General features: G+C 49.4%; 1 protein-coding gene across 3 annotated transcripts in view; it reads left to right on the top strand.

The window, feature by feature from the left end:
* LOC134983628 (zinc finger protein 436-like) overlaps positions 1–12961 on the top strand; it is a 192793-nt gene that overhangs the window by 116932 nt on the left and 62900 nt on the right. The window contains exon 1 of one of the 3 annotated variants that reach the window (XM_063949303.1): positions 81–244. The exons of the other annotated variants lie outside the window; for them this stretch is intronic. The gene's annotated coding sequence lies outside the window, so the exon portion shown is untranslated. Of the gene's footprint in view, positions 1–80; positions 245–12961 lie in introns of those variants that run through there. 3 annotated transcript variants of the gene reach the window in all.

Raw genomic sequence — 12961 nt, forward strand, 5'->3', positions numbered from 1 at the left:
TGAATATAATGGAGGGAGCTGTGCGAGGCGCTGTCACAGCGATCAGCCAATCAGGTGAGCGCAACGAATTTGCGCTTCCTGATTGGCTTAGAGACCTGTCAGTGACAACTGTCACTGACAGATCTTAATCGTGGAAAGGTGTCCCATGTGTCAGCATGGGACACCTTTCAGTCCGTTTTTGGTGCGGGTAAATGCGGTTTGTTTTTTTGCCAAGTACGTGGATTTATCTCTGGAGCCTGTTGAGGTGAGTATATTGATCTTTTATTTTCAGGTACCCCGGGATTCTACATGGAGAAGAGGACCGATGTCGGCGTGTGAACATAGGTAAGTATGTGTGTGTCGGCAGTGTGTAATAAAGTTTTACTGTCGACGGTGTGTGTGTCCTGTTTTTATTTGGGTATTTTTTTTCCAGTAGTACTACAGGTACCAGCGGGCCCGTTTTTCTCCCGCATGCTGGTACTTGTGGTTCTCCAAGTACCAGCTTGCGGGGGAGGCTTGCTGGGACTTGTAGTACTAATGGAAAAAACAATATCTTTTTTTTTTACACAAAGGCTATCAGCCCTCCCATCCGCAGCCCATTGGATGGGGGGGGACAGCCTCGGGCTTCACCCCTGGCCCTTGGGTGGCTGGGGGGGGGGACCCCTTGATTGAAGGGGTCCCCACTCCCCCAGGGTACCCCGGCCAGGGGTGACTAGTTGGATATTTGATGCCACGGCCGCAGGGCACGGCATAAAAGTGACCCCCGGCTGTGGCATTATCTGTCCAGCTAGTGGAGCCCGATGCTGGTGTTAAAAATACGGGGGACCCCTACTCGTTTTGTCCCCCGTATTTTTGGTGCTGGTTTTAAAAATACGGGGGATCCCTGCCCGATTTTTCCCCTGCATTTTTAGAACCAGGACCAGCTCAATGAGCCCGAGGCTGGTTATGCTTTGGAGGGGGGACCCCACGCCATTTTTTTTTCTGATTTTACGTTCCAGCAATAAAAAAATAATAATATTATTTTAAAAAATATATAAATAATATTTGTGCCTCCCCCCAAAAAAAAAAAAATACCTAATCCCTTCTAATATAAATAGATCTGCTATTCCTAAAAAAAAAAACACAAAAAAAAACAGGTTTAAAATTTTTATATTTGTTTTCACCCTCCAAAGTGTGGCGGAGTGAAAATCGCGAATTTGCTGTCTAAAAGCACTGCAGGCGAATTTCCAAACTTGAATTGAATATGCTGGAGGCGAATTGCAGCATCTGTACCATTGCAGAAAAGGCGAATTTGGAAAAAGGCGAATTGAGAAAAGGCGAATTTTGACGGGCCGTTTTTTTGCGAAAAATGACTGCACTGCATAGGCGAATTGATTTTTGGAGGCGAAAACGGCCCGGAATTCGCCTTTTCTTCCAATTCGCCCGCTATTGCATATACCCCATTATGTGTATCTGACACTATACTGGAGACATTGTGTGTAAGGGTGTGTACACACGGTGAGATTTTTTCTTCCGATTCTCACTATATAGTCAAAATCGGAAGAAAAGTTAGTGCAGATCGCAAGGTGACAGTCACCTTGCGATCCCGATTCGATGCCGATGCACGGTCCCGCGCGGTCGGCATCGAAAGAAAAAATAGACTGTGCAAGCAAGTCAATCCTTGCTAGATCGGTGTCCTATCTAGTTCATCTCACATGTCAATGACATCTCACATAAGCCAAAATCTCACATAAGCCAAAATCGTAAGCATACATAGTCCATATCTCAAGAAAAGTTAGTCAAAATCTGTCCTATCTGGGCTCCGGGGAGTTCAAGGCAAATCGCAAGTAAAAATAGGACATGGCAAGGATCTCACCGTGTGTACACACCCTAAGGAACACTACTGTGGCTGTTATGTGTAAGGCTGCTAATTGTGTGCGTAGAGGGGGTGTGAAAACATATTTATTTGTAGTCTAATAATATGAAGTTGTGAGGACACGCCCACTTTCCAAGAGGGCACGCCCACTTTTCCTGGAGCTTTTACATGTTTTCGCTCAGGGTGCTAGTAGGCCTGGAGCCGGCCCTGGGTAGACATGTGGAATGTTTTGAATGCAAGTGTGGCTTTATTGCATACAAGATTGGACAAAGCGGAGTCTCAGAACCAAGCATGGAGACAATCCATGGATATTGCTGTGTCTAGGAACCCGTCAGGGTCCCAGAAACGTCCCTTTACCCAGATAGCAGACACTGATACCGACACGGATTTCGACTCCAGTGTCGACTATGATGAGGCGAGGTTGCACCCACGGGTGGCCTAGAGTATTCAGTACATGATTGTAGCAATAAGGGATGTATTACATATCACAGAGGGCCCTTCTGTCCCGGACACAAGGGTCTGTATGTTTAAAGAGAAGAAACGTGAGGTAACGTTTCCCCCATCTCATGAACTGAACGCGCTATTTGAAAAGGCTTGGGAAACTCCAGACAAGAGGCTGCAGGTTCTCAAGAGAATTATTGTGGCGTATCCTATCCCCTCACAGGACAGATTACAGTGGGAATCCTCTCCCTCGGTGGATAAAGCCTTGACGTGGTTATCCAAAAAAAGTGGCCCTACCGTCCCCGGACACGGAGACACTAAAGGATCCTACGGATCGCAAGCAGGAAACCACTTTAAAATCAATTTATGCGACTACGGGAGCCCTCCTCAGACCAGCAGTTGCGTCGGCATGGGTGAGTAGCGTGATTGCAGCTCGGGCAGATAACTTGTCATCTGACATGGACACCCTCGACAGGGATACTGTTCTGTTAACATTGGGTCACATCAAAGACGCAGCGTTATACCTAAGGGGGGCTGCAAGGGATATTGGCCTCTTGGGATCAAGGGCCAATGCCATGGCAATTTCAGCTAGGAGGTCGCTACTTAAAGCTAGGAAGGAGGTAACGGCGAAGCACTATCATCGTATCTGGAGGAAGTATGTGTCTAGGTGTGAATCCAAGATGCTCCTACGGAGGATTTCCAGCTTGGTCGTTTTCTCCATTTTCTACAGACAGGAGTGGATATGGGCCTGAAGTTAGGCTCCATTAAGGTACAGATTTCGGCATTATCAATATTCTTTCAGAAGGAGTTGGCTTCTCTTCCAAAAGTGCAGACTTTTGTGAAGGGAGTACTGCACATCCAACTTCCTTTTGTGCCCTCAGTGGCACCGTGGGACCATAACGTGGTGTTACAGTTCCTTAAATCATATTGGTTTGAACCTCTTCAAACTGTTGACTTGAAATTTCTCACTTGGAAAGTGGTCATGTTATTGGCCTTGGCTTCGGCAAGGCGGGTATCAGAATTATCAGCCTTGTCTCACAAGAGCCCCTATCTGATTTTCCATGTAGATTGAGCGGAATTGAGAACTCGTCCTCAATTTCTACCCAAGGGGGTTTCGTTGTTTCATATGATCCAACCTATTGTGGTGCCTGTGGCTACGGATGTCTTAGAGGATTCCAAGTCCCTTGATGTGGTTAGGGCTTTAAAAATCTATGTATCCAGAACGGCTCGTATTAGGAAAACAGAGGCACTGTTTGTCCTGTATGCGGCCAACAAGATTGGCGCGCCTGCTTCCAAGCAGACTATTGCACTCTGGATCTGTAACACGATACAGCAGGCTCATTCTACGGCTGGTTTGCCGTTACCAAAATCGGTAAAGGCCCATTCCACAAGGAAGGTGGGCTCATATTGGGCGTCTCGACATTACAGCTTTGTCGAGCAGCTACTTGGTCGGGGTCAGACACTTTTACAAAGTTCTACAAGTTTGATACCCTGGCTGATAAGGACCTCATGTTTGCTCAATTGGTGCTGCAGAGTCATCCGCACTCTCCCGCCCGGTCTGGAGCTTTGGTATAAACCCCATGGTCCTTACGGAGTCCCCAGCATCCTCTAGCACGTAAGAGAAAATAAGATTTTAAACCTACCGGTAAATCCTTTTCTCCTAGTCCATAGAAGATGCTGGGCGCCCGTCCCAGTGCGGACTGAAATCTGCAATAATTGTACATAGTTATTGATAAGGTACACACAGGTTGTGTTGCTGTTGAAATCAGGTTGTAGCAGTTTTCTATTGTTGTTCATACTGTTAACTTGTTTACTTATATACCATGTTGTACGGTGTTTTTTGTGGTGTGAGCTGGTATGTGTCCCACCCTTAACAAAATCCTTTTCCTCGAAATGTCCGTCTCCTCTGGGCACAGTTCCTATAACTGGAGTCTGATGAAGGGGCATAGAGGGAGGAGCCAGTTCACGCCCATTAAAGGTCTTAAAGTGCCCATGTCTCCTGCGGAGCCCGTCTATACCCCATGGTCCTTACAGAGTCCCCAGCATCCTCTACGGACTAGGAGAAAAAGATTTACCGGTAGGTTTAAAGTCCTATATATATATATATATATATATAATTCTATCTACCTATGGGTGGGATGTATTAAAATACATTGCGCTAATCACATATGTACTAACATATGCGACTAACATCGCAATAGGGTGGCAGAGGCTCACTCGCGATACCTTTCAGAAGGTGTGCGGGGGGAGGTGTCTGCGTTGTCCATCACCTCCCAGCCCCGGGAGGTGACGTGTGCTGGGAGTCCCCAGGCTCCTCCTCCTTGTGGAGTGGCACCAGTGGCTACCTGGACACAGGTGAGGGGGGGTGGCGGGTGCGAAAGGAGCCCATAGGCTTCTATAGGGTATTGCCATAAAAAGATGGCGAAACCCGGCGGCCAGGTCTTTGTACATATGAAAATGCGGTAAAACCCCCTGAAAACAGGGGGTTTACCGCATTTTCCCTTTAGTACATCCCACTCTATCAGGATACGGTCAATTTACCTACAATCAAAATCCCACCGGTCAAAATACCGACAACCATTTACCGACGGTCAAAATACCGACATTTAACATACCGACAAGGTCGAAATATCGACAGGTCAAAAAGTCGACATGAGTTTTTCATTGAAACTGATTTGTTCATTCTTTACCAGTGGACCTGGAGGGGGAATATCACGAGGCACCGTGCCTAAAGCATGGCGAGTGCAGCGTGGTACACTTATACGGTGTCCATGTCGACATATGTTGACACACCAAATTGTTGTCGGGATTTTGACCGTCTGGATTTTGATTGTATGTATTTTATAGTAAACTCTATCTTTCTGCAGCGGGGTACACTGGTATTCAACAGGGAATAACATCGGGTGTAGAGTTGGTTCTTGATCCGAGGCACCAAACAGGCTAAAAACTTTGACTGTTCCCAGGATGCAGTGCACCGGAGACGGACCGCGCCGCTGGCGTGGACCCTGCACGGCTCAGGGACCCCACTATAGCCCTCATTCCGAGTTGAGCGCTCGCTAGCTACTTTCAGCAGCACTGCAAACGCATTGTTGCCGCCCACGGGGAGTGTATTTTAGCTTTGCAAGTGTGAGAACGCCTTTTCAGCCGAGCGGTACAAAAATATTTTGTGCAAAACAAGACCAGCCCTGTAGTTACTTATCCTGTGCAATGAATACAGCGACGGAGGGCCCAGAACTGACGTCAGACACCCGCACAGCAAACGCCTGGATACGCCTGCATTTTTCCAAACACCCTAAACCACCATAAACGCCCTCTTCCTGTAAATCTCCTTGCGATCGGCTGTACGAATGGATTATTCGCTAGAACCATTGCACAACAACGATGCTCTTTGTACCCGTATGACGCACGTGCGCATTGCGATGGCGCATTTTGCCATTTTTTTTACCTGATCGCTGCGAAAATTGTCAGCGAGCGATCAACTCGAAATGACCCCCTATATCCACCAGGGCTGTGGGAGCGCAGGTTACTTTTTATACAGGCTCCGTTTATGCCGGTGGTGAAGTCCAGCAAGCGGGGATAGAGCGCTATCCTGTAGCCCCTCCCCCCAGCTCCGGGCGCCATCTCCTACAGATGTTCCCGCCCTGGATCTGCTTTCACTTTCTCCCTCAACTCCCTGCTGAGACCAGGCGCCATTTCTTCTTCAGGGCTTCTCTCCACGGGATTGCTGGGTGCTGTCTCCTCTGTATAGCCGCCTGTCACCGCGCCGTGCTTATACAGACAGCGTTAGTTAAGAAATAAGTGTGTTACTGACAGAATAGGTGGTACAGTTATTCTGTGCTATACATCCAGTACTGCTGTGCATTGTTATATCTCTCTGCATATACATATCTGCTATTGTATGTAAATTGCCTGTCCAGTGCAGTATTACTGTTGTGTACATTACTCCTGCATCGTGTTTGTGACTGAATGTGCCATATAGCTGCTGTGTGTGCTCTCCTTGTTTAGTGTATCACACCCTTGCTATCAGTTTATTCTGAGCCCTGTGAGGATGAGTGCGTCAGGGTCCACATTTATTTGTGTGTATATATATATATATATATATATATATATATATATATATAGTGCTACACAGTCTTTACATCTCAGTGTATTTTTCTGTGTATGTTCAGTCACCCCATACCGATTCATTTCTCTGTTTGTGTCCTGCTTTTATTTGCACATAAATCAGGGGAATGCGGTATTACTATTGTTTGGCTATATTGTACTGTGTGCCCCACGGCTACATTCCTCATAGTGTCTGCCACACAGGGCGGGAATTTCGTGGACGCTCCTGCATCTGGCAGTGCTGCTCCCACGGATTTACCAGGAGGGGGGAACCTGCTGCTGGCGATGTGGGTACTGGGTCCCTTTCATCTCCTACTCCACCTGTGGACCCCTGGCCAACCAAGAGCCGCCGTGGGCCACCTTTTCTTGTATGTTAAATACTTTGGTAACACGTCTTACGCCCCCCATATGACTGGCTGTGCCATTGCAGCCACAAATTGTCCCTCTAGCTAACCCGTCTTGGGCGGACACACTATCTAACCAGATACAGGTTTTAAATAAATCCTTGGTTACACAGAGGTCTACACCTCAGCCCTCTGGGGCTAAGGGGTCCTCTAAGCGTGTGGTTTCCTCTCAATCCACTCATGTTTCAGATACTTCTTCTGATGAAGATGGAACCTATACTGATCCGACTGATTCTGACTCAGCAGACTCTGGTGGGGAGCATGTACCTCAGGTTGATGTCCCTGAATTAGTGGCAGCTATCAAAATGGTCTCCAGATTGATGATGAAGCTGATCCCACTACTGTATCAGAACAGCTTGATAAATTCAAGCGTCAGAAGGTGGCAAAGGTAGTGTTTCCTCACTCTGACCTTTTAATTGACATACATCAAGAGGCTTGGGTCTCTCCAGGAAAGGAGTTGCCCTATCTAAGAAGATGTTGGCTCGTTTCCGTATCCTTGCGGAGTTAACTAACAAGTGGGTAACTCCACCGCCGGTTGACTCGCACGTCGCACGGATCGTGGTTTCCTCTTCTCTGCCTGTTACCACTGTCACCTCCCTGAAGGAGCCGACAGATAAGCGTGTGGAGGGATGCCTGAAGTGTATTTATTCCCTAACTGGGCAATTCACAGGCTCACTATTTCGGCCTCCTGGGCTGCAAAAGCTATTGATGCGTGGGTCCAGGTATTAAAGGAGGAGCTACCTCAAATTCTATGTTTCTATGGTTGAGATTGCCTAAAGGATAAAAAAAAAAAAAGGGGCAGACTAGATGGGCCAAGTGGTTCTTATCTGCCGTCAAAGTCTATGTTTCTATGTTTACCTCAGGATATTTCTGACATTGCCAAACAGTGTCTGTCTCATATTACCACAGCCTCCCATTATATTGAAGAGGTGTCCTGTGATGCAGGTATTCTGGTGTCCAAAGCTTCCACTACGTCTATTTTGGCTCGCTGGATTTTATGGTTGCGGTCCTGGAAGGTGGACATAGATTCCAAGAATACTCTGGAGGTGCTCTCTTTTAAGGGTGACATCCTATTTGGAGAAGGTCTTAATAAGATCGTAACTGACTTAGCCTCTGCTAAGACTGCGTGCCTTCCTAACACTACTCTTTCTGCTCCGAAAGCTAAAAGTACTACTTTTCGTTCCTTTCGGACTTCAGGTAAATCAAAGGGTTAGGAGTACTCGAGCAAGCCTCGTACTTCCAAGGCCTGTAACCCCAAATCTAAACAATCCTGTGTTGCCCGTCAGCCTGCTTCCAAACAGGACAAGCCTGCAGCATGACGGGGCGGACCCCAGGGTGGGAAGCCGACTCCTGCAGTTCACCCAGGTCTGGTTAAGGACCACTTCAGATGCGTTGGGGCAGGAAGTTGTCTCTCACGGGTACGCGGTCTCTTTCAAGAGAAGTCCCTCTCGCCAGTTCTGCGCAACGGTCATCCCATCGGACCCGTTGAAGTTGCAAGCTCTATATTTGGTTACCCAATCCCTCCTGGAGACAGGAGTGGTGGTGCCGGTGCCTCTCTCTCAAAAAGGGAAGGGCTACTTCTCGACCCTGTTTCTAGTACCGAGACCCAATGGGTCTTTCCGGCCTGTTCTCAAACTCAAGTCACTGAACAAGTTTGTGAGAGTTTTCAACCTGGGGACAACATGGTATCCCTGGATATACAGGATGCTTACCTGCATATTCCTATTGCCATTTCACATCAGCAATATCTGCGGTTTGCTATCAGCAACCTCCATTATCAATTCAGGGCTCTGCCGTTTGGATTGACCACGGCCCCTCGGATTTTCACCAAGGTCATGGCCGTGATGACAGCTTATCTCCGTCAACAGGGAATCAGAATCCTGCCGTATCTGAATGACCTGCTGAATCTGGCAAGCTCCCAAGATGTCCTCCTGAGCCAGCTCCAGCTGACGGTGCAATTCCTCACAGCCCATGGGTGGCTAGTCAATTGGAAAAAGTCCTCCCTGGTCCCTGCGCTGTGCATGGTCCACCTGGGGGCTCTACTGGATACGCACAGCCAGAGGCTGTTTCTGTCTCCAGAGACGGTCCTGAGGTTTCAGGGCAGGATCAGATACTTCCTCTCTTGCCCAAAAGTGTCCATTCACTCGGCGATGCAAGTACTTGGCCTGATGATGTCGACTTTCGACATGGTGGAGTATGCTCAATTCCATTCTCGTCCTCTCCAACGGTTAATCCTATCCAAGTGGGACGGTCTGCCCCAGCGGATCAGGTCTCATATGATGGTCCTGACTCCGGAGGTCCACTTGTCTCTGTCCTGGTGGCTCCAGGATCAGCAGTTTAGCAGGGACCATCCCTTCTGGATTTCCAACTGAGTCCTCTTGACAACGGACGCCAGTCTGAGGGGCTGGGGCGCGGTGTTCGAGCAACTCTCTCTCCTGGGTCGCTGGACCAAGGAGGAGTCTCTCCTCCCCATCAAGATTCTGGAACTGCGGGCATTGTTCAGTGCGTTGACACTAGCCCTGTCTCTATTAAGGAACAGGCCTGTTCAAGTACAGATGGACAACACCACGCGGGGGTGTACATAAATCATCAAGGCGCCACACGAAACCGACAAGCAATGATGGAAGTGTTCAGAATTCTTCAATGGGCGGAACGCCATCTGCCAGCAATATCGGCAGTGTTCATTCCGGGTGTCCTCAATCGTCAGGGCGTACACGCCGGAGAGTGGAGCCTTCATCTGGAGGTTTTTCAACTCCTAGTGGACAAGTGGGGCCTACCAGATGTAGACCTGATGGCGTCTCGACACAATGACAAGGTTCCGGTCTTCGGATCAAGGACAAGAGATCCTCAAGCAGAGTTCGTGGACGCACTAGGAATTCCATGGAATTTTCATCTGCCATACGTGTTCCCTCCAGTGTAACTTCTGCCCAGGGTTCTGCGGAAGTTCAAGCAAGAAGGAGGAATACTACATCTAGTTGCTCCATACGGCATTGATTCTCAATCCTGCAGGGTCTGTTGACAGGGCATCCTCTTCTACTTCCTCAGCGACCAGACCTCCTTGTACAGGGCCCTTGTTTCTACCCAGACCTGGCCAGACTGGCTTTCATGGCATGGCTCTTGAAGCGTCACTCCTATGGGCCAAAGTATTCCCTGAGGCGGTCATCCAAACTATGCTGAAAGCCTGTAAACCGGCTTCGGCTCGGATTTACTGCAGGGTCTAAGAACTACGATGTTTACAAGTTCAGAACCTCATGGCTTTTCTGCAACAGGGCCTGGACTTAGGCCTTCGTCTGGCCTCCCTCAAGGTTCATATTTCTGCCTTGTCTGTGTGGTTTCAGAGAAAAATTGTGTCTATTCCTGACGTTGATACATTCACTCGGGTTGTTTAGCGGATACAACCTCCCTATGTCCCTCCTGTGGCTCCATGGGATCTGTCCGTTGTCCTTGACGCCCTGCAAGGGTCTCCCTTTGAGCCTCTTGATTCTGTGGACCTGAAATGGCTTACTATTAAGGTCCTGTTCCTGTTGGCTATTGCCTCTGCTGGAGGGTGTCGGACTTGGGCGCTTTGTCCTGTCATCCACCCTTCCTGATATTTCATCGTGACCGGGCAATTCTCCGTACTCGCCCTGGTTATCTGCCTAAGGTGGTGTCATTGTTCCACCTTAACCAAGAGATTGTGGTTTCGGCCTTTATCTCTCCTGGTTTGTCTTCCAAAGAAAGGTCTTTGGATGTGGTACAGGCTCTCCGTATATATGTGGAGAGGACTGCCTCTGTTCAGAGTTCTGATTCCCTCTTCATACTGTTTTGTTTCTCTTACGTCCTAGAGGACGCCGGGGTCCATATTAGTACCATGGGGGTATAGATGGGTCCACCAGGAGCCATTGGCCCTGTAAGAGTTTAATAGTGTGGGCTGGCTCCTCTCTCTATGCCCCTCTTACCAGACTCAGTTTAGAAAATGTGCCCGGAGGGGGCGGTCACAGCTATGGGAGCTCTACAGAGCTTCCTTAGTAAAAGTTTTTTTTAGAGTTTGTTATTTTACAGGGAGGCTGCTGGCCTCCCTGCTTCGTGGGACTAAGGTGGGGAGTAGTGTCCGCCCTGCGGGGTCTGAGCCACTATCTTCGCTGACTGGACACTGAGCTCCAGAGGGGATAGATCGTTCCCTGCCGCAGGGGAACGCTCATCCCAGCAGCATGCCGCCACCCACTTGCAGAGCTGAAGAGTGGCGAGTGAGTCATCGACCCCTGGCAAACGGGGAACCGATGTGAAGATGGCGGCAACAGGGTAGGGAGCGCAGTACTAACCGCGCTCGGGGGCTCAGCGGCACATGGTGCGGCGCTATGAGGGGCGCCCTGAGCCGGCGCCCACACCCTGCACTGACCACACAGCAGCGTTCAGCGCCATTTTCCTGCATGCATCCACGCTGCCTGTGAAGCAGTTCCTCCAGAGCAACTCCAGAGGGAGGGGGGGGGGGGGCTGTATATAGACTGTCACCTATTAATTGACACAGTCAGCGCTAGTTAAGGGTCTCCCTATACCTATATAGCGCTGTGTATGGGTTGGCTCCAGTCTCTGTGTCTCTCTGCTATTCTTGGGGGGAAACTCTGTCTACCCTTTACCCTGTGTGTATGTGGGGTGTGCAGGCAACCATGTTTAGGGATTCTGTATCGTATGCTGCAAAGGATATATCTTTTCAGGAAGATCCCATTCCATGTAATCAGGATTGCACTGTTCTAGCGCAGATCCCGGCTAGGGAACCGGAGTGGTTAGCCTCTCTTAGGGGGGCTAGTTCTCTTTTCTGAAAGGGTTGCAAGGACTGAAACTGCCACTCAGGTATTACAGTCCTCTATGGCAGTATGGTCCGGTCCTGTTCCCTCGGGGTCCCCTGCGGTACCTTGTCACAAATGTGCTCTTGCCCCAATTACGCAGGATGACACAACTACCGATTCTGACACAGCAGACGGTGATGGGGATGTGTCGAGGAGGACGGCATCACTTGCCAAGGGGGTACATTTGATGATTGAGACCATGCGAGATGTGTTGAATATTGCTGACACACCTCCTGAGCAGGTTGAGGAGGCCTTTTTCACGGACAGTAAGAAGGTCCCACTCACCGTCCCTGCATCTAAGGAATTAAATGCTATTTCTGAAAAATCCTCGGAAAACCCGGATAAAAAATTCCAGGTCCCCCAAAACGGTTCTGGTTGTTTTTCCCTTCCTGGAGGACGATAGAAAAAAATAGGAGACCCCGACTACAGTTGACGCGTCTATCTCCAGGCTGTCAAAGCAGGTGGTCTTACCTGTCCCGGGATCTACTGCGTTGAAAGACCCGGCGGATCGCAAGGTGGATGCTACGCTCAACTCCATATACACGGCTACGGGTGCGATCATGCGGCCCACTATTGCCTGTGCATGGATTTCAAAGGCGATAGCTAAGTGGTCAATCACTCTGCAGGAGGACTTGACTACGATGGATAAAAGTGACGTTTATTTGTTTTTACGTAACATACAGGATTCTGCAGGGTTTCTGGTAGAATCCATGAAGGATCTGGGTCCATGGCTGCGGGGATCTCCATGTCCGTCTCGGCTCGCAGGGGTCTCTAGCTGCGCCAATGGTCTGCGGATGCGGAATCCAGGAAAATTGTGGAGAACCTACCCTACACAGGACATGCTCTGTTTGGGGAGGCGCCGGATGTGTGGATTGCCACGGCTACCGCGGGTAAGTCTCCTTTTCTTCCCTCAGCTGCCCAGGCTACGAAGAAGCCTTTTACTCCCAAAACGTCACAGTCCTTTCGGCCCGCTAGGACTAGAAAGAACAAACCCTCTCACACCTTCTTTAGAGGTAGTTGAGCCAAATCCAAGAAACCTGCACCTGCAGGTTCCCAGGACCAGAAGCCGGCTTCTGGTGCCTCAAAATCTGCAACATGACGGTGGGCCGCCCAGCCTGGAGGTCGGTCAGGTGGGAGCGAGACTCCGGCATTTCAGCCACGTCTGGGTGTCATCCGGGCTATATCCCTAGGTACAGGATATTGTGTCCCGGGGGTACAGGCTGGAGTTTCAAACTCTTCCACCTCACCGGTTCTTCAAGTCAGGCTTGCCGGCTTTGCCGGCAGACATGGAAATCCTTCCGGAAGTCATAATCAATCAGAGCTGTGGAACTAGCAGTGCGGCCGCTTCTGAT

Source organism: Pseudophryne corroboree (genome assembly GCF_028390025.1).
Source record: "Pseudophryne corroboree isolate aPseCor3 chromosome 3 unlocalized genomic scaffold, aPseCor3.hap2 SUPER_3_unloc_2, whole genome shotgun sequence".
Lineage (NCBI taxonomy): Eukaryota > Metazoa > Chordata > Amphibia > Anura > Myobatrachidae > Pseudophryne > Pseudophryne corroboree.